This window comes from Alnus glutinosa, chromosome 9, assembly GCF_958979055.1.
Source record: "Alnus glutinosa chromosome 9, dhAlnGlut1.1, whole genome shotgun sequence".
In the NCBI taxonomy this organism is placed as follows: domain Eukaryota; kingdom Viridiplantae; phylum Streptophyta; class Magnoliopsida; order Fagales; family Betulaceae; genus Alnus; species Alnus glutinosa.
Genome location: NC_084894.1, coordinates 20,901,567 through 20,929,165, shown reverse-complemented (window position 1 = coordinate 20,929,165; position 27,599 = coordinate 20,901,567). Strand labels below are relative to the sequence as shown.

Genomic DNA, 27,599 nt, shown 5'->3' with positions numbered 1-27,599 from the left:
CGAAACTGGCCGCAATTTGGCTAGTACGGCCGGAATCCGGTTGTATTGTGCCAAATTCTGGCCAGTTTGATAGAATCCTGCTGGCCAATGACTGAATCTCGTCACCGGTGATTTTTTCGTCGTTGGTAATTTTTAAGTACGAACCAAACACCTATTTTTTTTATTTTTTTTATTTTTTATTTTTTATTTTCTGAAAAATGATTTCATTGAAAATATTTTACGATGAAAAACATTTTACGTCGAAATAAACGAAGCATTATATGAAAAATACTATTTAATAAACTATTATACCATTGTCATAATTGTACAATAGTAATATAAGAGAAAAAAATGATTTCGTTGAAAATATTTTACGACGGAAAACATTTTATGTTGAAACAAACGGAGTATTATATGAAAAAAAATCCATTTAATAAACTATTATACTATTTTCATAATTGTACAACAATAATATGATAATTTATTAAATAGCATTATTCAAATTATACCCTCACTAAATATGTGAGAAAACATCTTTATGTTTTGAAAAATAACACCAAATCCTTGAAATTTGCACTCCCATACACGCTACAAATACCACCCAAATCTCATTAAAACTTATTATTATTTTTAGAAAAAAAAAAACTGAAATCCCATCCAAAATAATCTCAAATTAATAATTAGTAACTAGACAAATTAGATTATAAGAAGAAAAAAAATAGCAATCTTAAAAAGTAAAGGGCAATTTTTAGAAGCATGAGTTATTTTAAGGGAGAACTTTATTTTTAGTCCTTGATCTTTTATTACTTTGGAAAAAAAAATATAAAAATTATAAAAAATGTTAATTTAGAATATCCATCTTTCTATATATATTTCTATTTCAACGCTCTTTTAAAATTTTTCGTTAAATCTTATCAAAATTCTAAAAAATGCCTCTCATTTTGTTTAAGAAAAACAAAAGGAAAAAAAATTTATAAGATTTAAGTGTTAGTCAAAATTTAACGAAATTTACAAAAATATTTATGTTCAAATTTTGAAAATTTTATAATTTTTTTTAAAAAAAGTAAACACGGGTATTTTTTTTTTTTTTTAAAAGATAATATATCAGTTATATTTGCTTAACAAGGAAGGAAGCAAATTAAGAAACAAATACGTCATACGTGAGTCTAGAAGAACGATTGTAAAAGTTGTAACATGTAATAATAATGTATTAATTATATTTGGTTAACAAGGAAGGAAGCAAATTAAGTACGTGAGTCTAGAAGAAGGATTTTCAACTTGTAAGTTGTAACACGTAAGCCTGCACGTGGAAAATAATCGGCGAGCTGGCAAGTCAAGAGCAATTAGATTGAAGTAAATTTCTCGACAAATCACAAATTCCTACACGTGCTTAATTAATATTCTTTTGATTTTTACCCAAAAAAAAATAATAATAATAATAATGCTTCTTTTGGCTGAAATTGAATAATATTGGCAGGTAAAAATAGGTATATATTGTATTTTAATTTACCGTTTCTTTCCCATCACGTACCAAATTCTCTTTCATGTTCTAATAATATTGGCCGTTATAAATTGTTGAGAAATGATCCATACATTCATTTCTCACAACAGCCCCACAACAAGCTGACGTGGCTGGTAATATTTTATTATCTTTTTACAAAAAGAAATGAAAACAAAACAAAAAAATAATAAAATATTACCAACCACGTCAGCTTGTTGTGAGGCTGTTGTGAGAAATGAGTGTAGGGATCATTTCTCGAAATTGTTATTTACACCATACAATAATTAATTTATAACTAATAACAAATCATGTATTGTTGTTACATATTCCCTATATATATATATATATATCCAATTTTTTTGAATTCGATATGAATATTTTTCTTTATAGTAAAGATCATTCTAACATTAATTTGTTTTGAGGGCCGAGGGGATGTTTTGTTTTTTGTTTGAAAAAATGTTTTGATGTGATATAAATGTGAAAATTAATTTTATGTTTTTAAGAGTATTTTGTATTTTAGTTGTTTGTTAATGTTTTTATTTTGAGAAAATAAACAAAAGATAGATTAAAAAAAAAATTACAAATGAAAGCCAATAGATTTTGTAAGTTGGAGTGATTCTTCAGTTTTAATTAGATATCTTTGTTGAAGCTCCAATTTTCATGATCAATTCAAAAAGCCCTTTCTTTTGATGTTCACCTAGCAATAACATTAATATCAATTTTAACAATATCACTGATAATATAATTGTGACATATCATAATTATAAATTAATATCTATTGGATGATATTTCGAAAACATCAGAAATAGCAGAAAAAGACCAAAAAAGAAAAACATATATATATATATATATATATATATACCGGGAATATATTTATTTATTAGATTAATAAAATGTTAAAATATTGGTTATCAACAAGATATCGGTCTTGCCAACTTATCCCGTTACGACTGACATTTTTCCTATTAAAAATAGTATGTTCATTGTATATGTTTCGAGGTAAAATACTTTTTGTCGTAAAATATTTTTATTGAAATTATTTTTTTTCAAAAATATTTTTTGGTAATTGGCTCTTACGAAAGAATTACTAATGGCAAAAAACCACTTTCCTCGGATTCCGGTGATGAAGGTTGGAATCCGACGGTAACGGCTAGATTTCAACAAATTTCGCCGAAATCCGACATAAATTTTTAGATTTTGACAAACGGTTGCTGAATTCTGACAATCGGATACCAAAATTCGAAGACCTTCGGTGGTAGATTCGAGTTACCAACAAACTCCAATGCCTGACAGTAATAAATTCTCACAAATATACATGTAAAAATGAAGAATTTAAATTCCTAAAAATCGTAAATTGTTTTTCAAAATTAAAGAGGTTTGTACGGTTAAACTAAAAAATGATTTACGTTGACCATCATTTTTTGTTGCACCAAATACCAGAAAGTACCGTACATATTTTTCAAAAAATATTTTACGCTCAAACAAACGAAGAATTATTATGTATTAGTATAATTTGCTTGTTCATTTGATATAAGTTGAATTAGTATAACTTACTCTTGACAATAAGATGACATTTGTTAGCTATACGTACAACTATTAACATGTGATTGAAGATACATCATATACTTAAAAATAATAATTTTAATATTGTCTAATGTAAAAACCGTCATTTTAGATAATTTATATCCCACGTGACCTATTTTATTTTGGCACTTTCGACGACACGTTCACACGAGAGAGAGATAGAGAATATCCCACGTCAGTTAATTCTTAATTTATATAAAGATAGTGGGCTTATATATAAATAGTAATAGTAAGTTTCACAGTGAAAGCCTTGCCTTGCAAGCCACGGGTGGAGGGACCCGGACAGAATATCCCCTTCCCGAAAATCTGCTCTTAAATACTCATCTCTTTACTTTCCAAAAACACGAAAAAAGAACCAGTGTGAGATTCATCACCTTCGTACTCTGTTTTGCCTCTGTTTCTCTTTGCTCTTTCCTCTTTCCTCTGTTTCTTCACATCCTGTCTCTCTCTCTCTCTAGCTTCAAAACTCTGGGTACCCGCTTCACGGAAATGACGATCCCGGAACAGAAATCTACGAAAGCACACACGCACACCTTTCCTCCTCGGAGAAACCAGATCAAACGCAAGATTTTCAAAATCGTTGCGGTTGAAATCGGGTCCATGGTGGCTGGGTTCGGAAGGAAGAACACTGAAACTGGAGGCTTTCTCAGCTCAAATTCCACAATCCCAACTGGGTGCAACGCAGATGCCTCGTCCTGTTCACGACCAATCAGATTGCAGCCTGAAAAAGACCTAGTTTCTGAAGCTGTGATTCCAGGGTCTATTGCAACCTGATCTTATAATACTGTTTGTATATTTTTAATTCTCTTTTCTTTTTCTTTTTCTTTTTCTTTTTCAGTTTCAGTTCTTTTCTCCCTTCAAACCGATGTAAAAAAATAAAATAAAAGTGGGGGAAGATGGGATTTAAATGTTGAAGATGAGAGAATATTGTGAATAGGGCTATCAAGCTATTTAGTTATAGCACAAATATGTATATAAATTGATATTATTATTTGTTACCTCAAGCTCATTCTAGTTTATGTTTATTTGTTTCTCTAATACTCTACAATATAATTCTTGGAAATTGTGATTATTGGAGGAAATGGAATGTGTTATCAGGTATCTAATGAATGAGAATTGGTAATAGTTAAAATTATCCAACAGTTTTCTGATGATGATCAGTTTTTTGTTTTTCTTTCTTTTTCCAGTGTAAGGTAAACCCATGACTATGTTGTGAATTATAATTTTGTTGCGTGTTCATTTTTTCTTTTTCTTTTTCAATTGTTGGATTAATCAATTAGCCAAAGTTTATCCTTGTAAGAGAAAAATAAAATTTCGTTGCAGGGGATTTGTATGGTACATCTGTGGATTCTCGGCAGCTTTGACTTTGAGATGGTATTTGAGCGGAGAAAGAAAAAAACGATGGACTAGCAAACGTATTAAATTTGGGTATTTACGTATTAAAAAGATCGATTGCCAATGGGGACACCTTTGGGAACTACTCTGCAAAGGGTTGCTTTGGGAAACGAGGGAGCTGCTTGACATACATTCGAGCATTATCACTTCATAAAAATCCAAGATCTGAATCATCTGGTGAACCTAATAGCTATTTTGGGAATTTTTTATTTTTTATTTTTAAAAAAAAGAAACAAAAAAAAGCATAAGATAAGACCATAAGATTGATAGGTTACCTAAAGAATATATGCGACTTTTCTGGACAGGAAAGAGTTAAAGCACAAGTACCTCAGTTATAAGCATCAACTGCTGAACATAGTCTTTACCAGGAAATAGTGGCTCCCTTCTGATAATCTCCAGGAAAATGCAACCAACTGACCAAATATCAATGGCTGCAGTGTATTCTGAACAGTTCAGTAGCAATTCAGGGGCTCGATACCATCGAGTTACAACATATTCTGTCATGAAATCCGTCTCCGAGGTAGTTCTTGCAAGCCCAAAGTCACAAATCTTGAGGTCACAGTTTGCATTGAGAAGCAGGTTGCTTGGCTTCAAATCTCGGTGCAAAACACTCGCAGAGTGTATGTACTTCAATCCCCTTCCTTAGTAATTGATATAGAAAATACTGCCAAAGCATTTAAAGAAACTATTTAAATTTATATTTCAATAAAGAAGATTACCAACCAGCCACCTTTTATCACTTTTTTTTTTTTTGATTTCTGGAACAAAGTATGTCGTGACAAAATAATTTTTAGGATCCCAAAGAAGCAGAAAACAAGACAGAATAAAATAACCCAATCACACAGGACATCCCAAGATTTAATGTGGTTTGACTTAACAAGCGACGGAGACGACCCAAAGGAAATTCACTATCAAAAGATAGAGTATAAAAAGTAGTAGAGAAAATCACTCAATAGGGCCAATACACCCAAATCTCACTCTCACACAAAAGAGAATTTTGACAAGAAGAGAATCTTTCTCGAAATTCCCTATGTCATGCAGCACTACAAAAGTGAAAACATTGAAGTTGTGCATTTCTCCCTTCGTTCTCTCTAAGTTTCACGTTGTGCGAATATGAACTTTATAGGAATCACAAGTCGGTTATCAAAAGTCCAACTCAACTGGGAGAAAGAATTCAACTTGGAGTAGAATTTCATGTTAGCTAAAGAGAAATGTTTGGTTTTGTTCTGTTGCCCAACTCTTGTCCATCTCTGTACAAGAGATGTGTAAATCCACCATTGAATTTGTGAGACTACATATGGGTTTCACAGATTTAATGGTAGATTTGCATAAAAAAAATGTGCAAGAAAATAACACAAAACACATCTCTTTGAAGAAGAAAAAAACTTGAGTGGTCCACGTGACCTCATGAAACATCAAGTCACTTACGTCACAAATTAGCTGGACAAATTGTAGAACATCTTAAATATGTTTTTAGAGTGAACTGCATTTGATTCTGAGAAATGTGGAAACTATGAAGCAAAGGACAATTGCATATAGTATAAATGGGGTTAAAGATGAAATACATTGACCAGAGGTTACAAATTAACTAAAAGAATATTTAACCTAATCTTTTGATCTCTGGGGCAGCTCCTCCCCAGCCCCGAACCCCTTCCCACTTCAAGTGTGATGTTTGGTGGGTGAGGGAGAGAGAGTTAAATAGATGCAAAAATCACTCATTCATCATCCTCTTTTTCACACCAGTGTTTTCCGGATCACCCCTAGGCAAGTGAAAATTAATTTTGTGAAGGGTTAATGCAACAATCTGGATACTAGTTTCATTGTTTCTCGGGCACAATCTTGAAAATATTAAAAAGGTCCACGGCTATTCATCTTCTTTTATTCAGAGAAGACCATATTGTATGAATTGTTACTGGTTGGCAGCGACATCAATTCAGAATAGCAAGAGATATCAAAAAATGGATGATAAAAAACAAAAAACCCTAAAAAAAAAAAACTCAATACAAAGCAAATACTCATTCTTTTTGCATGTGTTTACCAAAAATGTAGAGCCAGCAAGCTTAATACACGAAACCACTCTTCAAAAAGATGTTTCTACACATTAACACTCATAAGGCATTAAAAACAGCCCTTCACCATGATGAGATATGTAAAATCAATCATTTGTAACCCGAAATCAGTTGGGTTTTTTGACTGACTAAAAGTATAGGTCCACTGCATCTTGGTTATTTAGAAGAATCACTAATTACCTGACAGTGATCATCTGTCAAAGCCTGGTTAGAGCGTATTATCTGATTTAGGTCAGTATCCACGAGCTCATATACGATATACACATCATTAAAATTTTCCCTTTCTGGTGGCCTTATGATGTCCTTAATTTTGACAATCTGCACAATAACAATGCAGCATATGAGTTCTTACTCGCAGCATTACAATGTGCACAAAATTAAATCCACGTGAAATACAAATAACAAAAGAGATTCAATAAATTAAGGTTGTTGTAACATGCCATGATTGGATTAATCTTTCCAATAGTACTGTAAAATTTGCAAGAAGTACTAACAACAGAGGATATGAGACCCTAAACAACTGAAATTTACATTTTCATGGTCCATGTGGCAAAGGAGTTTGATCTCTCGAAGTGTCCTTTTAGCATCAATCCTGTTGTCGAATGCATTTCCGATTTTCTTGATTGCAACCTCTTCTTTGGTCTCAGCATTTGTCGCACAGCTGCAATAAGAACCCAATATTCAACTTTATAATTTCATTTAGTATTATCCGATTATATACGATCAAAACTATAACAGTTGGCCTTTTCCCACAACAAATATCAATAAAATCAGTACCAAGATCTCAAATTTTGTAAATTTAACCCACAGTTGACCTAACTACTTCTCTCTGTTGACTAAAACTCATCTTTTATCGGATTGTCCAAACAAACAGGACCTAAGCGATTCGTTTTTGTTTTTGTTTAGCTTTTCAATAAAAGACAAATCAGGTCAAAGAAACCCAAAAAGAAAAAGAAAATAAAAATTAAAAATTAAACAGAATCAAAACAGATATTCATTGCAAGCAGCAAAGATATAGGTGAAAAGAGCAAGCGAAAGCTGAGATTCGAATACCAAAGGTAAAGGCTGAAAGGAAAGGAAAGGAAAGCAGAAAATATACCAAACGATGCCGTATGCGCCGCGACCGACGGGGTGTATAGGAGGGACGTACTTGGCGGAGACCTCGAAGAGGTTTCCCAGGACGTTGTACTGCACGTATCGCCCTCCGTGCGTGGGAACTCCTCTCGCTTTACTCTCCACTGCTTCAATCTCCATCTCTCTCGCTCTTCGCTCTCTCCCCTCTGAAGAAAAAATCAAAGCTTTCTCTCAGACTTCTTCCGTCTTCTCTCTCTTATTTGTCATCGAAGCTATATAGTTATTGGGCTTTTTTGTATCCCTATTTATTGCTGAAATTATTTATCATCGAAGCTATACGAATAATATTTTATATTTCATGGGTTAATGTCTTTCTTATATTCTTAATTTCATTATTCGGCTAGTAAACTTGGTAAAGTTTATCATAATTGTAAGAGATTTGGGTTTAACCTCATCTAAACAGAAAAGAAAAAAAGAAAAAGGGTTGCCTTTGATTGTAAAGCCAATAAATCAAATGGAAAAAAAAAAAAGAAAAAAAAGAAAAAAAAAAAGAAGGGAAAATTACATATACCCCTTGAACTATCATTTCATTGTCAATCTGGTATCAAACTATTAATTATGTCAATGTCCCCCCTAAAGCCAACAAAAAAACAAAAATAACCTTAAAAACAAATTCAATAAGACAAATATATCCTTATAAATTCGAGAAAAAAAAAATAAAACTAAAAAAAAAATTAAAAACGATTTCTTTTTTTGAAAGATTAAAAAAAAAAATTAAAAAAAAAAACAAAAATTTTATAAAAAACGGGAAAATGAAAATCTAAGGGGTGGACCAAACTAAAAATTATATAAAACAAAAGAAAAAATAAAACAAAAAAAAATGGAAAACCTTGGTTTTTATTTTTTCTGTTTTTCATATTTTTTATTTCTAATTTTAAAAAGAAACAAATAAATTTTTGTTTTTTTTTTTTGTTTTGTTTTTATATAATTTTTTAATAATTTTGTGAAGGGTATTGACATTGTTTGGTAATTTATGAAGGGACATTAATTCAATTAGTAATTTGGATGGCACATTAACAATTGGATAGTAGTTTAACACTACAAAACAACTAGTTTTTAGTGGCCTACATTTAGTGAGGTAAGGGTGAAATAACTGCTCACAATAACCGCTAACCATATAATCGCAAAACCGTTGCATTAAAAACCATTAACCACTTTATAAAGGTGGTTAGCGGTTTTTACAAAGGCCTAACCGCTAATTGCCTTTATATGTGTGTGTGTGTGTGTGTGTGTGTGTGTATAATTTTTTTATATATAAAACGGCGTCGTTTTATTTATAACTTAACTAAACCTAAAGCAACGCATAAGATAAAAGATGAAACAAAAAAAACCTAAACCTAAATATAGGCTTGGCAATTCGGGTTTGTGTCAACCCGACCGACCTAATTACGCAATCTGGGTACAACACGAACCCGACCCGATTAAGAATCAGGTTGAATTCCTAAACCCGAACACGACCCTATTGTCAACCAAGTTACATGAACACGACCTAGGTAATCTGCTGTGAAGAATCGACTCTTCGTCTGAAGAAAACGAGTGTGAAGCCCATCGCATCCAAGCAAGCCATGGTCGTGAACTGAAGCCAATAAGACGAGTGTGAAGCCCATCGCATCGCATCCAATCATATCCCATAAAACATGGAAGAAAACATGGAGAAAATCAGGGAGATATTGGAGAGGAAAACAAGGAGAAGATTCTGCAGAAATAAATGAGAGATGCTGCTGTGAGAGAGAGAGCATCAATCTTGGAGGATTTTGTGCCTTGATTTGAGGATCCTTCTGCAGTTCTGATTTATCCTCTAACAGGAGGCGTGGAGACGGTGAAGTGAAAGTATGAAGATAGTGAAGAAGGTCGATTTGTTGAAGAACTTGAATTCTTGAAGGAGGTGTGAAAGTTGAAACCATTGAAACGGCTGAAGGAGAGGAGGCATGAAAGACAATGAAAACTGAAAAGAAAAGATGCAGCCTCTAGGGTTTGTTACTAACTTTGTTTCAGGTTTTTTTTTAATAAACGGGTTATAATCGTGTCATAATCGGGTTGACCCGATTATGACCGGAACCTAATTACCCTAAACCCAAACCCTGTATTTTCGTGTCGTGTTCATGCTGGGTTCAAGGGTCATGTCAAAAATTGCCAAGCCTACCTAAATCTCATTCTCCTGTATCCCTCACTCAAACAATATGTGCCGCCTTAGACCTCAGTGCCTCACTCAGCTCCTCAGCCCTCAACGGCTCAACCTCCCGACTTTCTAAGTTTTTCTCATCTCCAATTCTCCCTTCTCGCTATCCACCGCCACTGCCGACCTCTCTCCCTCTGCCCAGAAGCTCCAACGCTCTACCATTGTTGATTCTCAGTCTCTCTAACTCTTTGCCAGTAAGTTTTCTTTCTTCTTCAGTTCTGTCATTAGACTATGTTGGGTGGTGTTTCAGATTTTTGGCTTTTTTATTGTATTTTGGGTAGAGTTTCAGAGTTTTGTTTATGCTTTATGGGTCCTTTTTAATTTTATTTTTTAATTCTTTTGTTTCCTTCCAATAATGGCTTATGATTTTCTCTACTTTTCATATTTAGTTGATTTGTTATATTTTGATATTGGTTTGAGGACTTTCAGTCTGACAAACATGCGAACATGTGAATATAATCGTGCTAATCCATTTGCATATTCAGAATCTCAGATTTCCTAGAAACTATGGGCCTGTTTGTTTAGCTGTTTTGGAAACAGAAAACTGTTTCCAAAATAGTGAAACATGTTTTGGTCTGATTGACTAGCGTTTGGTTAGTTGTTTTTAAAATAAAAACAAGCAAAATAGATGCTTTGATGCAAGCCAACATGGTCATTGGGGAGTCATTCAGATTCTGGTGGTTTTTGGAGCCAATGTATAAGATTTTGACTCCTAGTCATCTTGTCATTATGGTCATTAGTAAGAACATTTAATATGTGTTTTTAATCAATTATTGAAAACAGTTTTGGATAAAACTGTGCATCTAAAATATGTTACACAATTATTAAATTCACCAATCAGATTATGTGCATCTATTATACATAATAAAATATGTTATTCAATTATCAAATTTTGATATATTTTTTTTAATAGATGGCAGACACTTTTAGTGATGCAACCACCCCTATTATGGTAGAGGACAATTATGAATTTGAAACATATTCCACTGCAAATGTTGAAAGCCCCACACCTTCCCAATAGCCACAATGTAGAAAACCACGTGTGAATCAATCCATTGTATGGAATCACTTTAAAAAAGTGAAACCGATCGACAAGGAGAAACCTAAAGCTGTGCAATTATTGCAATAGGTTGATAGAGTGTCACTATAAGAGAAATGACACTTTAGCCATGATGACACACCTTGCTCATAATTGCCTAGACTCTCCACTTAAGAAATCGAAACTACCCAAGAACCAAACATTGTTGCAAATGTCATTCAAGAAACCAGTAGAAGGTGGTAATGGTAACCAAATGGGATTCATGAAGTATGATTCAAACAATATAAGAAATTTGATTGTTCGGTATTTCATCAAAAGTGAGCTGCCTTTTAGGCATGTGGAGAGTGATGGGTTTAGGGAATTGATAAATGGAATTGAACCTAGGTTCAAAGTACCATGTTGTATTACTTTACAAAAAGATTGCTTGAAACTGTATGAAGAAGAAAAGCTTAGGTTGAGGGCTTTTTTGAGCGGTAAAAGGGTTTGCATCACTACTGATACATGGACATCTCTGCAAAATATAAAATATATGTGTGTTACCGCTAGCTTCATAGACTCTGATTGGACAATGCATAAAAAAATACTCAAGTTTAACCAAATTCTCAATCATAGGGGTGAAACTATTGGAAGTATGATAGAGAGTGCATTGACCCAGTGGGGGATTGATAGTGTGTTTATTGTTACAGTCGATAATGCATCAGCCAATGAAGTGGGGGTTGGGTATATGAGAAAAAGGATGAAGAACAAGAGTCATAACGTTTTGGGAGGAGAATTTCTTCACATGCGTTGTGCAGCTCATATTTTAAACCTTGTTCATGAAGGCCTGAAAGACTTAGATGACTGTGTTACTAATATAAGGAACGCAGTGAAATATGTGAGGTCTTCATCGGAGAGGATGTCAAAGTTTAAGATTGTATAGAGCGGAAAAAAAAATTAAATGTAAGAACATGGTGTGTCTAGATGTTCCAACTAGATGGAACTCTACATATTTGATGTTGTGCACCGCTGAAAAGTATCAAAGAGCTTTTGACCTATTAGGGGAGAATAAGCATAATCGTTTTATTGTTCCTCAACCTGTTGATTGGGAAAATGCTAGGGCATTTGCGACGTTTTAGTAAACTTTTTATGAAGCTACATTGAAGCTCTCTGATTCGACTCATGTCACCTCCAATTCATATTTTTTGCAACTTTGTATTATTCAAAATACCTTGAATGAAGATTGTCTCAGTGAAGATTAGGTCCTGAGTTCTGTGAGTTTTAAAATGAAACATAAATACGAAAAGTATTGGGAGACTATGGATATGATCAACTTAATGTTGTATGTTGGTTTTGTTCTTGACCCACGCAACAAGATAAAGGCATTGGTGTTTTGGTTGAGAAAATGCAATGGGCCTGTGAGAGGGGGGGGGGGAGTGGAGTCATCTAATATTGTTGAAGACACAAAAAGAGAAGATGTCAATCCTAGTTGTAGTGATGGTAGTAAGGAAGATAAAGAAACACAATATAGGAATATGTTTTCCCAACACCTTGTCACAGAGAATGACTTGGAATGTGGATCAATATTTGTTGGATGGGTGTGAAGCAAATATCAAAGAATTTGACATCTTAAATTGGTGGAAGGTTAATGCACCAAAATATCTTAAATAGGTAAAAGCTCTTTGGGTCGTAAAAGGGGTACTCGTTTAATAAAATGGTCACTACAGGGTCAACTCGTTTGACCCATGGGTCGACGCGTTTAACCTGTGGGTCGACCCGTTTGACCCGTATACTTAAACCTTTTTTTTCAACATTAAAAATTAAATCTAAACAATCATGTTACCTCTCTCTTTCTCTTACTGTCTAAAGAGTAAAGACCAAACTAAAAAAATCGCACAAAAAACAAAACAAGTCTTTTTATTTTATTGAGTTAAAACTTGAACAAAAAAGCCAAATACCAAAAAAAATTTAGCGGGGTTTTTTTCTTTTCTTTGAAGTTTTTGAACTTAGAAGTTGAACCAAAACAAGTAAACAATAAAACAACTCAATGTTTCATATTTCAACTGTGAAATAATATAATTATTCAAAAAATATGATTTTTTTAGTTTAAATTTGTGTTTTTACTTTTATGTTTATAGACTTTATTAGTAATGGGTCAATTGGGTCGGGTCGGGTCAACCCGTTATTTAATAGGGTCGTGTTATGGTTTAAGGATTTGACCATTTTATCTAAACAGGTCGTGTTACGGTTGACCCTTAACGGGTTGGTGGGTCAAACGAGTCGTGACAACCTGTTTTGACAGCCCTACTTGTGGACTATGGACTATTTGAATATGGTTTATTTTTTAATGTTGTGAATCAAACCATGTTGTGAGTGTGAGTGTGTTGACTTGTGGGCTATGGACTATTTGAATATAGTGTGTTGACTTGTGTTTTGAATTTGATCTCAATAATCAAATATGGTCCATGCTCAAGGGTGAAATCAATGTTGCAAGAAAATGTTGGAAATTTTGTAGACTTGGCTCTTGAAGATATTGTAGAACTTCTCAGCAGGTGTCATGTTTCTACTTGTATAAAAAACGTTGTTACTACAAGTAGCATTTCCCAAAACTGGGCCTTTCCAAAATATAGAAACTAGGCCTTAAAAACTAGGCCAAAAAAAGGTTCTAAACAAGTCCAACAGTTATAAAAAAAAAAAAAAAAAAAAAAAGGCTGGTTGGTATTTTTAACCGCCGACCGCCTAGCCGGTTACGGTTAGCGGTTTTGTCCAATAACCACTAATCGTAACTCCCTTTTCACCCCTATAGTGAGGTGTCTGATGGTTTGACACACCACTAACTGTTAGTGGCATGTAATTTGTGACATGTAATCCGGTTGTCACTAATTGGAATTTAATGGCGTATCCTTCTTACCATGCCACTAATTAGTGGTGTGTTATATTAGACACGCCACTGATTTCAGTGGCTTTTATTTCTAACTTCAGTGGTGTCTCTAATATAACAAGCCACTAAATTAGAAAGTTTTTTAAAAAAAAAAAAATTGGATGCGGTTTGGAGAGTTAAATTTGCTTGGTGCAGTTTTATAATGATTTTCACATTCCACACGAAGCATTCCAGAAATATCAACAATGACCAACACCAAAATCCTATAAATAAGAATAATAGATTACAGATATCAAATTGGATAAAGAATGAAAAACAAATGAAAAAAATCTAGGGAAAAGGAGACATGATGGAAGAGAAAGCATTAAAGTACAACAAACATGTCAAAATGGATAAACTTCCAGAATTCCACTATTTTCTAAGTTCAAACTCCAACAGAAAGAAGCATCAATTTTATTTATTTATTTATTTATTTTTATTTTTATTTTTTTGTTCAGAATGCAGGGGTGGGGGGATTTAGTGAGTGCATCCACAATAATTGTTTCAAAAAAGTTTACTTTAGCAGATGAAGCAAGGGAAACTAACACCCACTTTCTTCCAATAATTACCAAGTAACCGACAGCAAATAGACCCATTTAAAAATGAGTCATATATATATATATATATATATATATATATATATATATATATATATATATATATATATATATATATATATATATATATATATATATATATATATATATATATATAGCAAAAACAAGTATTAAAACAAGAAAACAGGATTCTAGACAACAGTGGATAAAAATGAGCACCGCCTTTGACGGCACACTGACAACTAATTGAAAATGGCTATAAAGACTACCACTTTATTCCTTCTTCCTATCCTTCAATGGCCCCCTAGGAATCTTGCTCAAAACCTTTGCATCAAAAACTATGTACTGCTTCCAAGATGTCCCAAAAACATATTATATATTATTAGAAATCATCAACATATTATTTAACCTAACATGCGCAGCGAAAATAATATATAATAGGTTTTAGGCTTACCTCCGGCCATTGTTGCTCAAGCGCTTCTCAAGAATTTCTAAAGAATAAAATTTTGAGGTGTCTTCTAACCTATGCCTTATGCTTAATGGCTGTACTGATGGTGTACATAGACACTCTATTTATAGGCTAGGTTAGGGACCCTTAAAATGGTAAATACTGTATTATTCCTCCCATCAAGGAAACAATATTATTAATTGATTTTTTTGAAATCAATTAAGCGATTCCATTACGGTAATCTAAATTAATAGAAATTACCATAACTTTAATACCGTATATTATATTTATTTATTAAAACATAATAAATATAATAAACACCGTAATATGTGATATAAAGGCCACATAAGGAAATAATATTTTACATTCTCACACTTGGCCTTTATGACACATGACCTTATGGTATTACGTTCTTTAGTTTGACCAATCTCTTATGGAATCCTCCAACTCAAATAAAAAATGTTTCACACGAATTATGGTGGTAAAACCATTATAAAATTAGGTCGTCCCTTCCATGTATCACAGTGTAAACCATTCCTTATTTGAGTACCTTATGGATAGTTAAGCTTTATGAATGAACTTCCTATAAGTCATTTGGGTCCAACTTAATTTATCTTCATAGATAAAATAACAAATGTGCACAATAAACTTATTACAATAACTTTATGTCTATAGATCAAAACTGAGTACAAAATGAATCAACAAGTCCCATATGGTCCACATGACCTTTAAACTGTTTTATCGGTAAACCTTTTGTCATGGGGCCTGCAACCATTGATTCTGTACTAATATGCTCAATGAAAATTTCATGTTAACACTAAGATACTTGATGTCGATGTGCTTACTTTTGCTTCCACTTTTGTTATTCTTAGAAAAGAAAACTGCAGCAGAATTATCGCAAAAAATCTTAATGGGTCTTGCTATTGAATCGACAATCTTTAGTCTACCAATGAAGTTTCTCAACCACAATGCATGTGTAGTGGCTTCATAGCATGCAACGAACTCTGCTTCCATGATAGATGTAACAACTATAATCTTCTTGCTGCTTTAGCCCTTCCAGCAAGAAGAAAGATATATCCTGAAGTAGACTTTCTACTATCTACACATCCAGCAAAGTCTAAATCTGTATACCCAAAAACCTCCAAACGATCGGTGTGTCTGAAGTCAAACTGTAACCCTTGGTTTCTTCCAGGTATCTCGACCCTCTTGACAGCTTTCCAATGCTCTAATCCTGGATTACTTTGGTATCGTCCCAGCATTCCAACCGCCAATGCAATGTCAGGTCTGGTGCAAACTTGAGTATACATCAGGCTCCCTACTGCAGATTCATATGGGATCTGTTGTTGTTCCAATTCATTTTTGGGACACTGGTCTTTACTGAATCTTTCACCTTTAGTGATAGGTGCCACACTAGACTTACAGTCACACATCCTGAATCTATCTAAAACTTTTTCAATGTAGGCCTTCTGAGATAGTCTCAATATTTTCTGTTGTCTGTCTCTGTGAATCTCTATGCCAATGACATAAGAGGCTTCACTCAAATCTTTTATTTCAAATCTTTGAGAGAGTAATTGCTTAGTTTCATGTAGCAAACCTAAATCATTGCTTGCAATTAAAATATCATCTACATATAGGACTAGAAATATCACTTTACTCCCACGGACCTTAAGGTATATACATTGATCAACAACGTTCTCAATAAATCGAAATGAGGTAATAACCTTGTGAAACTTAATATACCATTGATGGGAGGCATGTTTTAGTCCATATATAGATTTCTTTAACTTGCAAGCTCTCTTGCTATCATCATCAAAGCCTTCAGGTTGTTTCATATAAACCTCTTCTTTAAAATCCCCATTCAGGAAGGCTGTTTTCACATCCATCTGATGTTACTCTAAGTCAAAATGAGCTACTAATGCCATGATTATCCTAAACGAATCCTTCTTTGATACTGGAGAGAAGGTTTCATGATAATCAATGCCTTCCTTTTGAGTGAAACCCTTGGCCACAAGTCTAGCCTTATATCATTCAACATTACCAAAAACATCCTTTTTGGTTTTGTAAACCCATTTGAAGCCTATGGCTACTGCTCCCTTTAGTAAGTTAACGAGATCCCAAACTTGGTTTTTAGCCATGGATTCCATTTCTTCCTTCATGACATCGTACCACAATGTGGAGTTATCCCCACTCATGGCTTGTGAAAACACACTTGGATCATCCTTAGATCCAACATCAAAGTCAGACTCTTGGAGGTATACAACATAATCTGTAGAGATTGCTGGTCTCCTTATTCTTGAGGACTTCCTTAATTCCACTTCCTCTTCATTTTGCAATGGGAGAGTAGAATCAGTCTGAACCTGTTCTGTATGAGTTGGTTGTTCTAGAACTGGTTGTGGCTCAGGAGGATCAAATTGATTTCCCTGTTCTTCATGAGTCGGTTGTTCTAGAACTGATTGTGGCTCAAGATAATCAATCTGATTTTCCCTGAATACAATCATTCTTCCTCTGTGAGGAGGAGATTTGGCCAACTCTCGTGCTTCCACTAATACTATTCTTTGTGGATAAGCACTCCCACTAGGTTCAGCATCCTCTAAAAATTTTGCATTCATAGACTCAACAATCCTAGTACTATGAGAAGGACAGTAAAACCTAAATCCCTTTGAGTTTACTGCATAGCCAATAAAATGACCGCTGGTTGTCCTTGGGTTAAGTTTCTTCATGTTTGGATTGTAAATCCTCACTTCGGCAGGACAACCCCATATGTGTATGAGATTTAAACTTGGTTTCCATCCTTTCCAAAATTCAAAAGGTGTCTTGGGAACAGCCTTGGATGGAACCTGGTTTAATACATACACAGTAGTTTTTAAGGCTTCACTCCACAGAAATAAAGGCAATTCAGAACTACTAAGCATGCTCCTAACCATGTTCATAAGTGTGCGATTCCTTCTTTCTGTTACACCATTTTGTTGTGGTGTGTCAGGCATCGTGTATTGAGCAACAATACCTTATTCTTGAAGGAATTTCGCAAATGGACCAATCATTTGTCCCTTTTTCTGTGTACCTACCATAGTACTCTCCGCCTCTATCAGATCTCACGATCTTGATTTTCTTTCCCTTTTGTTTCTCCACTTCCACCTTATTGGTTTTGAAGGCATTTAGCACTTCAACCTTGCAAGTTAGAAAGTAGAGATACATATATCGTGTATGGTCATCAATAAAAGATATGAAATATCTTTGACCATTGAGGCAGGAAGTAGAAAAAGGTCCACAGATATCTGTGTGTATGATTTCAAGAATCTCAGAACTCTTTCTGTCACCTTTAGTGATCTTGTTGGTTTGCTTTCCCTTTATGCAATCCATACAAGTACAAAAATTAGTAAAGTCAAGAGTTTGTAAAACTCCATCACTTACTAATCTTTTGATTCTCTCTATGGGGATATGTCCCAATCTCCTGTGCCATAGTCAAGCGGAATTCTCATCTACAAGGCTTCTCTTTATGCCAATATCAGCATGCAACGATAAATAACTGTTCTCAAATTTGAGATCTAAAGAAAGTTTGAATAAACCATCAATTTTTATTCCACCACCAACAAAATTATTATCTCTAAAAATACTGAAAGTTGAGTTAATAAACCAAAAACCATATCCAAATACATCAAGTTTTGAAACAAAAATCAAGTTTCTAGAAAATGATGGAATATAAAAAGCATTCTCAGGGTCTAGTATATATCCAGTTTTCAAAATAAGTCTGTAAGTCCCAACTGCTACGACTAGTGAGAACAATTTATTTCTTGAGTAGACACGTTGCTCACTTCTTATCGGCTTCCTTGTTTTAAGAAATCCCTACAATGTATTCACAATGTGGATTGTAGAACCAGAATCAATCCAACATGTATTGCAAGGAGCCTCAACAAAAAAATATTCATGACGTACAAAAGAGAGGAGATTACCTTTCTTTTCCAGCCATTTAATATATTTCTGGCATTCTTTCTTCATGTGCCCCTCCTTCTTACAAAAGAAATAAGCATCCTTATTGCCTTTGAATGACACCTTGTTTCCTCTCTTGAAGTGGTGGGCAACCTTGCCTTTCTTAGCCTTTGCTTTAGCACGAGCAACCAAGTGAGCACTTTTTGGTTTCTCGTGTTTCAACCTCTCTTCCTCTTGAACACACATGGTCAAGAGTTCATTAATCGACCAGTTATCCTTATGTGTGTTGTATGAAATCTTAAAGGGGCCATACTGAGGAGGAAGAGAGTTGAGAATCAAATGGACCAAGAAGGATTCGGAAATCTCAACCTATATCCCTCATTTCCATGATGTGCTCACGCACATTTTTGAAACTATCGAAGGCTTGACTTGATAGTCTCTTCATTAGAGTGCTGGCCATGGCTTTAGTTGAACTCAAAAACTGTGCTTCAACGGCTTTCAGAAAATCCTTAGCCTTAGAACATTCAGGGATGGAACCCCTAATGCCTCTGGCAATGTGAGATTGCATAAACATTAAGCTGAGGCGATTAGATCGCTCCTACCTTTCATGTTTAGCCATCTCTAGTGTAGTGCTAGTAGCTGTTAAAACGGGTGGTTCATCCGTCCGGAGTGCCAAGTCTAATTCCAAACACCCTAATGTAAAGAGCAAGTTCTCTTTCCATTCAGTAAAATTATTACCATTAAGATTCGGAACATGAAAAGTTCCATCAAATAATCCAGCAGGTATAGCTGCAATAACCAAGGAAAAACAAAGCTACTTAAGTGCTATGAATTGGCTTTATTTTAAATTGGCCAATGCCAATTTAAATAGTAAATTTCAACCTACCTGGGGGCAAATGTTGCATCACGCATGAAATTTAGTCTTTATTAATAAGACAAAAAGTAAGTTTAAATATTAGTAAATAAAATTCTTCGTACCTGTGGGCCTAAGAGAAATTTTACTTTTAATACTAAAGTTGTTATCTTATTCTAATTAAGTCATAAAAATAAAAAACCTCCCTGTGGGGATAAGTAATTAAATTTATGAATTAATTACAACACGATGTTAATTTTTCTATATGAAGTTCATATGTATGAGCTTGATGCAATTATCATTCAAAAATTGGGATGCTGTGTCTTCCCAAAAATTATCATAATAATTGCGACTTCTTAACATCTAACAACTTTATAGATGCCCACAAATGGCCCTAGGAATAAGACAAACCAACATGTAAATGAGGAAAATAGCATTCTCCAAGGTGCAAGCAGATAAGCTCCCAGGAAAGTAAGGGGGGTCACCTGGACACACTTAAATCTCAAGACTTTTCTTGCCAAAACTTTCCCCGACATTGCATTCTTAAATAGCGCCACAAACCCACATTAACATATTAGGTATTGCTAATTATTCCTTAGGTCTAGGCATCAAACTATTTGTATTTGAATAATATAAAAAACAAATATGCATCTATGTATTAAATAAAACAATTAATTCTTATACACAACAATTTAAATCTCAAGATAAATCAAATTGCATTATGAAGACACAATAAGCATATAGCCCAATGGTTTAGTATGTGGCCTTAGGCCCTTTACACTTGGTGAACCCATGCTCTAAACTCCACAAGACTTAAGTGTCCTTTTAAAAGACCTGATGGGTTGCTGCATTGGGCTGGCCCAAATGGGTCAGCCCACTCAAATGCTCCCTTTTTTTTTTAATAGGGGCCAATGTGTTTCTGGATTGGGCTGACCCATCGGGTGAGGGTCAGCCCACTTAGCAACCGGTTGGGCAAATGAGTTTAAAACCCTACCTGATCCCAACCCGACTCGGATTCCTTAATGGGTCGAAACCCTACCCGATTCATCGTAACTTCAACCTGAAAAACTCCAAACCCTAGCCGCCGCCCTTCCCTTTCCTCATTCCCAGCCGCCGCCACCCATATGCCGCCCTTTATGCGGCGGCCAAGAGAGGCCACCACTTTGACGACCACGGCGACCCACAAGGGTCGCCGTTTACCGGGGAAGCAGTGGCCAAAAGGCCGCTGCTGGGGCACTGAAGGCGACCCATCTACTGGAGAAGCAGCGGCTAAAAGGCCATTGCTTGTAGCATTGTCAGCAAGGGCATTGGATCTCCATAGGTTTCACAGGGGAAAAATAATAAATACGAATATAACATTTCCATATCAAAGTTCATGGCTTTTCACAATACGAACACTAAACTGTAGACATGATTTAAAGAAGTATATCACATTAAAGAGAATAGTGATAATTGAAAAATACCCATATCAAAATTCATGGTTTTTTCAACAGTACGTGAACAACAAATATTCACAAAACAAACGCTAAGCAAAACGGCATAGAGGCTGGCTCTGATACCACATGTTAGAAATCATCAACATATTATTTAACCTAACATGCGCAACGGAAATAATATAGAATAGGTTTTAGGCTTACCTTCGGCCATTGTTGCTCAAGCGCTTCTCAAGAACTTCTAAAGAATAAAATTTTGAGGTATCTTCTAATCTATGCATTTTGCTTAATGGTTGTACTGATGGTGTACACATGCACTCTATATATAGGCTAGGTTAGGGACCCTTAAAATGGTAAATACCGTATTGTTCCTCCCATCAAGGAAGCAATATTATTAATTGATTTTTTTTTAAAATCAATTAAGCGATTCCATTAATCTAAATTAATAGAAATTACCATAACTTTAATACCATATATTATATTTATTTATTAAAACATAATAAATATAATAAACACCGTAATATGTGATATAAAGGCCACATAAGGAAATAATATTTTACATATATTAGAACTGAGGCTTTTGTACTCCTATAGAAACGCCAATTGCTTTTTTGTGCTTTGAGTGTTATAGTGATTGTGAAATTCTATACCTATCACAGATCGGGTGGGGTGCATTACAATTGCTTTTGAATGATTGAATTTGAACACCATGCTAAGGTGGCTTGATGGTGTCTTTCACTTGGGTAGTTGAACTACTGGGTTCAATTTTGCTATTAAGGCTATTAGCATTGGAAGAGTAAAGGAAATTCATTCAGAGCTATATGCAGTTGCAAAATTCTATTGGATCTACATAGAGACGTGGAAAGTTTTGGATACATCATTACTTTATACTTTTGGGTTGTACGTTATTGACAGGAAGTTAGTTCACTGCAAGTAAGGACTAAATTCTGTTTATAGATACGGTTTCCCCTGCCCATCCATATTTTGTTGCCATCCATTACTCAGTTATCAGTATCAGATCAATGTTGTACTCCACATAGAGGTCATTAATTTGAATTTCTTGTTTCAGTCTGCATTAGCAGCAACTATCTATATAGAGATTTCTTTGTTTTAGCATGCGGGTCGATTGCGTACTCTACTATTTGTTCAAATGGTTACCATGTTGAGTAGCACAATATCCATTTTGGGCCCTGTGGCTTCCTAGTTTGTGATCTTATAAAATAATTGTACATGATGTGCTTCAACATTGTTGTGGACAAGCTTTTGAAGGAAAAAGGATGAAAAATCAAAAGTAGAAACTAAATACAGAATTAAAAAAGTAAATAAATAAACCGATATATATATATATATATCGAAAAACCTAAATACATATGTATTAAATTGATAAAATTTGAACCTGAAACCCAAGCCAAGGCTCAAGGTTTAAAAACTTGAAATCCATTTATCACACAATTAAATTAAATCACCAAACATGATAAAAAATCAACAGCATGCATTAACAACCAAAATGCATGGATCTAGCAACAGGAGGAACAAAAAAAATAAAATAAATAAATTTATATACCTGAAACGGGAGAGAAACGAGAGGGCGGAGGAAACGTTGGTGGCTGGAGGGCACGTTTGGTGTTCAACTTCGGTGGCCAAAGTACAGAGGAAGGTGGCCGACGGTGAAAGAGAGAGTGAGAGATCGATGTAGTGAGAGAGCTAGAGACCTGAGATAACAAGCGTGTTTGGCAAGTTAAGTCTGCGGATATTTCTAATCTGCATTAGTGGCCTTTCTGTAGCAACATGCCACTATTTTATGGCCTGTTATCTAAATGTTTAGAACTACGTGCGTTGTTCTAGAAGCAATTAGTGGCGTGTGGACAGACATGCCACTAAATAGTGGCTTGTCATATAAAAACGCCACTAAATAGTGGCACGTAGTATAGACACGCCACTGATTTTCCAGTGAATAGACATAGATCAAAAATTAATTGCAGCGCGCGGGTTTCTTTGAAAATTTTATAATTTAGTGGCATTAAATTAGTGGTGTGTCATCCGCCACTCAATTAGTGGCCTGGAAGACAGACACCTCAGTAAATAGTGGCCTGTCTTAATGGCAAGTTATAGCAGGCCACTATTTTATTTTAGTGGCGTTTATTTTTTACCACCTCACTAATTAGTGGCCTGTCTTAAATGTAATAACTTGCCACCTCACTAATTAGTGCCGTGTCGTAAAAGTAACTACTATAGACACGCCACTAATATTGGAGTTTTTTGTAGTGTAAGGAGGTATGTGTATTTTTTTCAAAAAAAAAAGGTTTGTTTCTTGTTTAATCAAAGCAAACATTATATGTTTGAAAAATGATATTTTAACATTTCTTATACATCTCTTGTATATCTCATTTTTAAATCTATCTTTAGATTTATGGGACCCAAATTGGACCTCACAAATCCAATGTTATAGTGTTTGTATGGTTTAGCAGTTTCAAAACCTAATGCTTGATAAAATAGAAAATGTAGTTAGTGAAAACACGATTTTTCAAAAATGCAGTTACATTTTTATTTCACTAGGCTAATGTGATGGTATTCATTAGCCTCATGACGATTTTTTTTTTTTTTTTTTAAAAGCAAAAATAAGGATTGATCCAAAGTTTGACGGGTATTGCAACATCAACCCAAAAGCACAATCTTACGGGAAATAGATTTTTTTCCAATTGATTTCAACTGAAGATGAACCGGTTCTTTATAAGTGAAAGGCAAAATTGTCAAACAAAAAATGAAAAGACAATTTTACCTCAACTTCTAAAAGACGGCTCAAATCAACTGGAGATGATTCAAATCCCCATCTTGCATGCTATTTTCAAATCATTCATAATAATTAAGACATTTTTTTAACAATTTTATTAAAAATATGCATTTGACCAATGAAATCATAAGATGAAACGCACGCTTAAAAGTTAACGTGAACGATGCATCCAAGTTGGCCAGTTGGGCTTGCGGCCGCGTGCCCTACGTCAAAATTAGCCTACATAATAATAATAATAATAATATTTGCTTAACCCTTTAAAAAAAATAAGAAAGAACTTACAAATATATATATATATATATTTGGTTAACAAGGAAGGAAGCAAATTAAGAAACAAATACGTGAGTCTAGAAGAACGAGTGTGAACTTGTAAAGGTTGTAAACATTTAAGCCTGCACGTGGAAAACAATCGGGGAGCTGGCAATTAGTCAAGAGCAGTTAGCAGTTGAAGTAAATTTCCCGACAAATCACAAATTCCTACACGTGGTTTCCATTTGCTTAATTAAAATTTGTAATGTCCACCAAATAAAATATAATAAATGCATTTAATAAAAAATTCAAAAAAAAAAAAAAGTGGTGAGTGACCCACGGCCATGGTGGGTTACAAGACCCATTGTTTTTTTTTCTTTTTGAATTTTTAGGGGTATTTTTTGTCTTATTGAAAGTTTTTTAAAGACATTTTTGTCTTTTCGCCAAATAAAAAATTAGTTCATTGCAAATTTTTAATAATTTGTAAGGAACGTTCATACAATATTTAGTTAGTGCGATATTGCAAGTTGAGTGTTAACTTAAGAAGAGTATATATACTTTTTTTTAAAAAAAAAAAATTAATGATCACATTGCCACATGAGCATACAATCACATCATCTCATGTAAGATTATATCACGTGAATATCACATCATCTCATATTTAGCATCTCGGCATCAATTACTACATCAGTATTTAACATATTAATTAAGTATAACTTCTCATATGGTTCATTTTATATTTTTTGGTGTAGCAAGAAACAAGATTCAGTGTCTCTTTCAACAACTGAGGCAGAGTATAAAGCGGTTTCTCTTGCTGCACAAGAATGTGTTTGGCTACGTCGACTGATCGATGATATCTATTCACCAATTGACAAACCAACAATTATCTATAGTAACAATCAAAATGCTTTAAAGCTCGCAACAAATCCGATTTGTCACGTAAGGACAAAGCATATTGCGATTGAGCATAATTTTATTCATGAAAAGGTGCTAATGGGTTTAATTAAAGTTTTGGAGGTGAGAAGTAAGGACAACATTGCTGACATTGTCACCAAGTCACTTTCCAAAGGTTCGTTTGAATCCCTAAAAGAGAAGTTTGGTATCGTTTCTAAAAAATCACTTTAAGGGGGAGTGTTAAATTTTAATGTGTATTTTTTAGAATCCACAATTATTAAATTTTTTTTTTTTTTTTTTTTGAGTGATGTAGCGAGGAATTTATGTAATTTTAAATGTGGGGAACTCACTTGCACATGATGGATGACACATGTCATTCTCTCATTCTTAGCCTTTCCACAGTTCCACCATACCATCTTTTACCTTGGTCATCTAACCATCACTATCCTTATTCAACCCACTTCATCTTTCAATACAACCTTATACCTTCCCAATGAATGTTATTATCATTTCATGTACAAATTTGTTGTTCTTCCTTGGTCACATGAAAAGTCATGCTTATCCTCTTAGTTAAGTGTGAGAATACTCTAAAACCATTCCTAACCCTTATATATACCCTAGGCATGCTTCAAAGTCTCTTATTCCATCATATCTCACCAAAACCTTCTATATTGTGCAAGTGTTGTCCAATCCAAGTTTTTTCTATTGTTGTATTATTTCATAAATAAGAAGTACATTTTTCCATTTAGTTTTGATCTTTCTTCTATTTTTGGTTGTGAGTCTTTGGGGTAGTGCAACAAAGTTGCACTATTTGAGAATCAGTTGTTCATAATATTTGGACACCCAATTTCTCTACACAACCTAGGTTTCTTATCTTTTAGACTTTCTTGACTATTTTTCTTTTTCTTTCTTTTTGTAATGGGTTGACAGGTTAATTAATCTGCGGGTTGACCCGTCGTTTAACATGTTTATAAATGTGTCATAAATTGGTCAACCCATTTATGATCTGAACCCGTTAAGCCTAAAATCAAATCTTATAAAATCTAATAACTTCGTGTTGTGTTCGTGCCGGGTTCAAAGGTCATGTCAAAAATTGTCATTCCTAATTTGTATGGTACATCTATGGATTCTTGGCACCTTTGGGTTTGAGATGGTGTTTGTCAACTCTCTCTCTCCCCCCATTTCAGAAGTAGACAACCTTGATCCTTATCCTAGAGTTGGACTAGGAAAGTAATCCCTCCCTCTTTGCACCGCTCTGGATCATCGAATAATTTTAATTTAGATTTCTTCGAGTGACATTTTGCATGTTTTGAAATTAAAGTATAAATTATGCTCCATTTGTTTAGGCGTAAAATATTTTCTGTATTTTTCGGTGTTTGGTGCAACCGAAAATAATGGTAAACTGAAATCATTTTTAGTTTGACCGTAAAAGCCTCTTTAATTTTTTAAAAACGAATACGATTTTAAAAACTGTAAATCGTTTTCTAGATTTAAACTCTTCATTCTTGTATGCACGTTTGTGAGAATCCGCCACCGTTAGGCATTGGAGTTTGTTGACAGCCCGAATCTACCATTGAAGTTCCCCAAATTTGGTATCCGATCGCCGAATGTCGGCACCGGCAACTGCCAACGGATTATGGCAAAACAAGTGATCAATGCTAATATAAATAGTTTATTTATTAATTTAAACAAGTGATCCGGCGACCGCCACTAGTCCACTGGAATCCGGTGACGTCTGACATTGTAGCTAGATTCCAGTGACCAAATTCCTACCTTTGGTCGGAATCCTGCGAAACTGGTCGCAATCTGGCTAGTATGGCTAGAATATGGTTGTATTGTGCCAAATTTCGACCAGTTTGTCAGAATCCTGTTAGCCAATGACGAAATCTCGTCACAGATGATTTTTTCGTCGTTGGTGATTTTTACGTACGAAACAAATGCCGATTTTTTTTTTCAAGAAAATCATTTTTTTCTAAAAAATGATTTCATTAAAAATATTTTACATTGAAAAACATTTTACGTCGAAACAATCAAAGCATTATATGAAAAATACTATTTAATAAACTATTATACCATTGTCATAATTGTACAACAATAATATAAGAGAAAAAAATGATTTTGTTTAAAATATTTATGACAGAAAACATTTTATTTCGAAACAAACGAAATATTATATGAAGAAAAAAAAAACTATTTAATAAACTATTATACTATTGTCATAATTGTACAACAGTAATATAATAATTTATTAAATAGCATTATTCAAATTATAGCCTCACTAAATATGTGAGAAAACATCTTTATGTTTTTAAAAATAACACCAAATCCTTGAAATTTGCAATCCCATACACACTGCAAATACCACCCAAATCTCATTAAAACTTATGATTTTATTTTTATTTTTATTTAAAAAATAAAAAAAAAAAAAAAAAAAAAAAAAAAACTGAAATCCCATCCATAATAATCTTGTTAGCACAGATTCCGATATCATAGTTGCTGAACCGGAAGAGCCTATCTCTACTATCCTGCAAAAGAAAAAGCCACATCGGGGGAGGACCCGCCAATTCCATTCCGATGCTTTTATCAGTATTATCTCAAGTATATATCTCTTTTTATCACAGCAAGCAATAGAGCTTTACCTGTGTGGTTGTGTGGTATTTATAGACAGTCA

The 27,599-nt window shown here is 34.1% G+C and overlaps 1 pseudogene; it reads right to left on the bottom strand.

Moving 5' to 3' along the window:
- Positions 1-3,254: 3,254 nt before the first annotated feature.
- Positions 3,255-7,878, bottom strand: LOC133877669 (mitogen-activated protein kinase homolog NTF6-like; annotated as a pseudogene).
- Between the last annotated feature and the right edge of the window lie 19,721 nt (positions 7,879-27,599).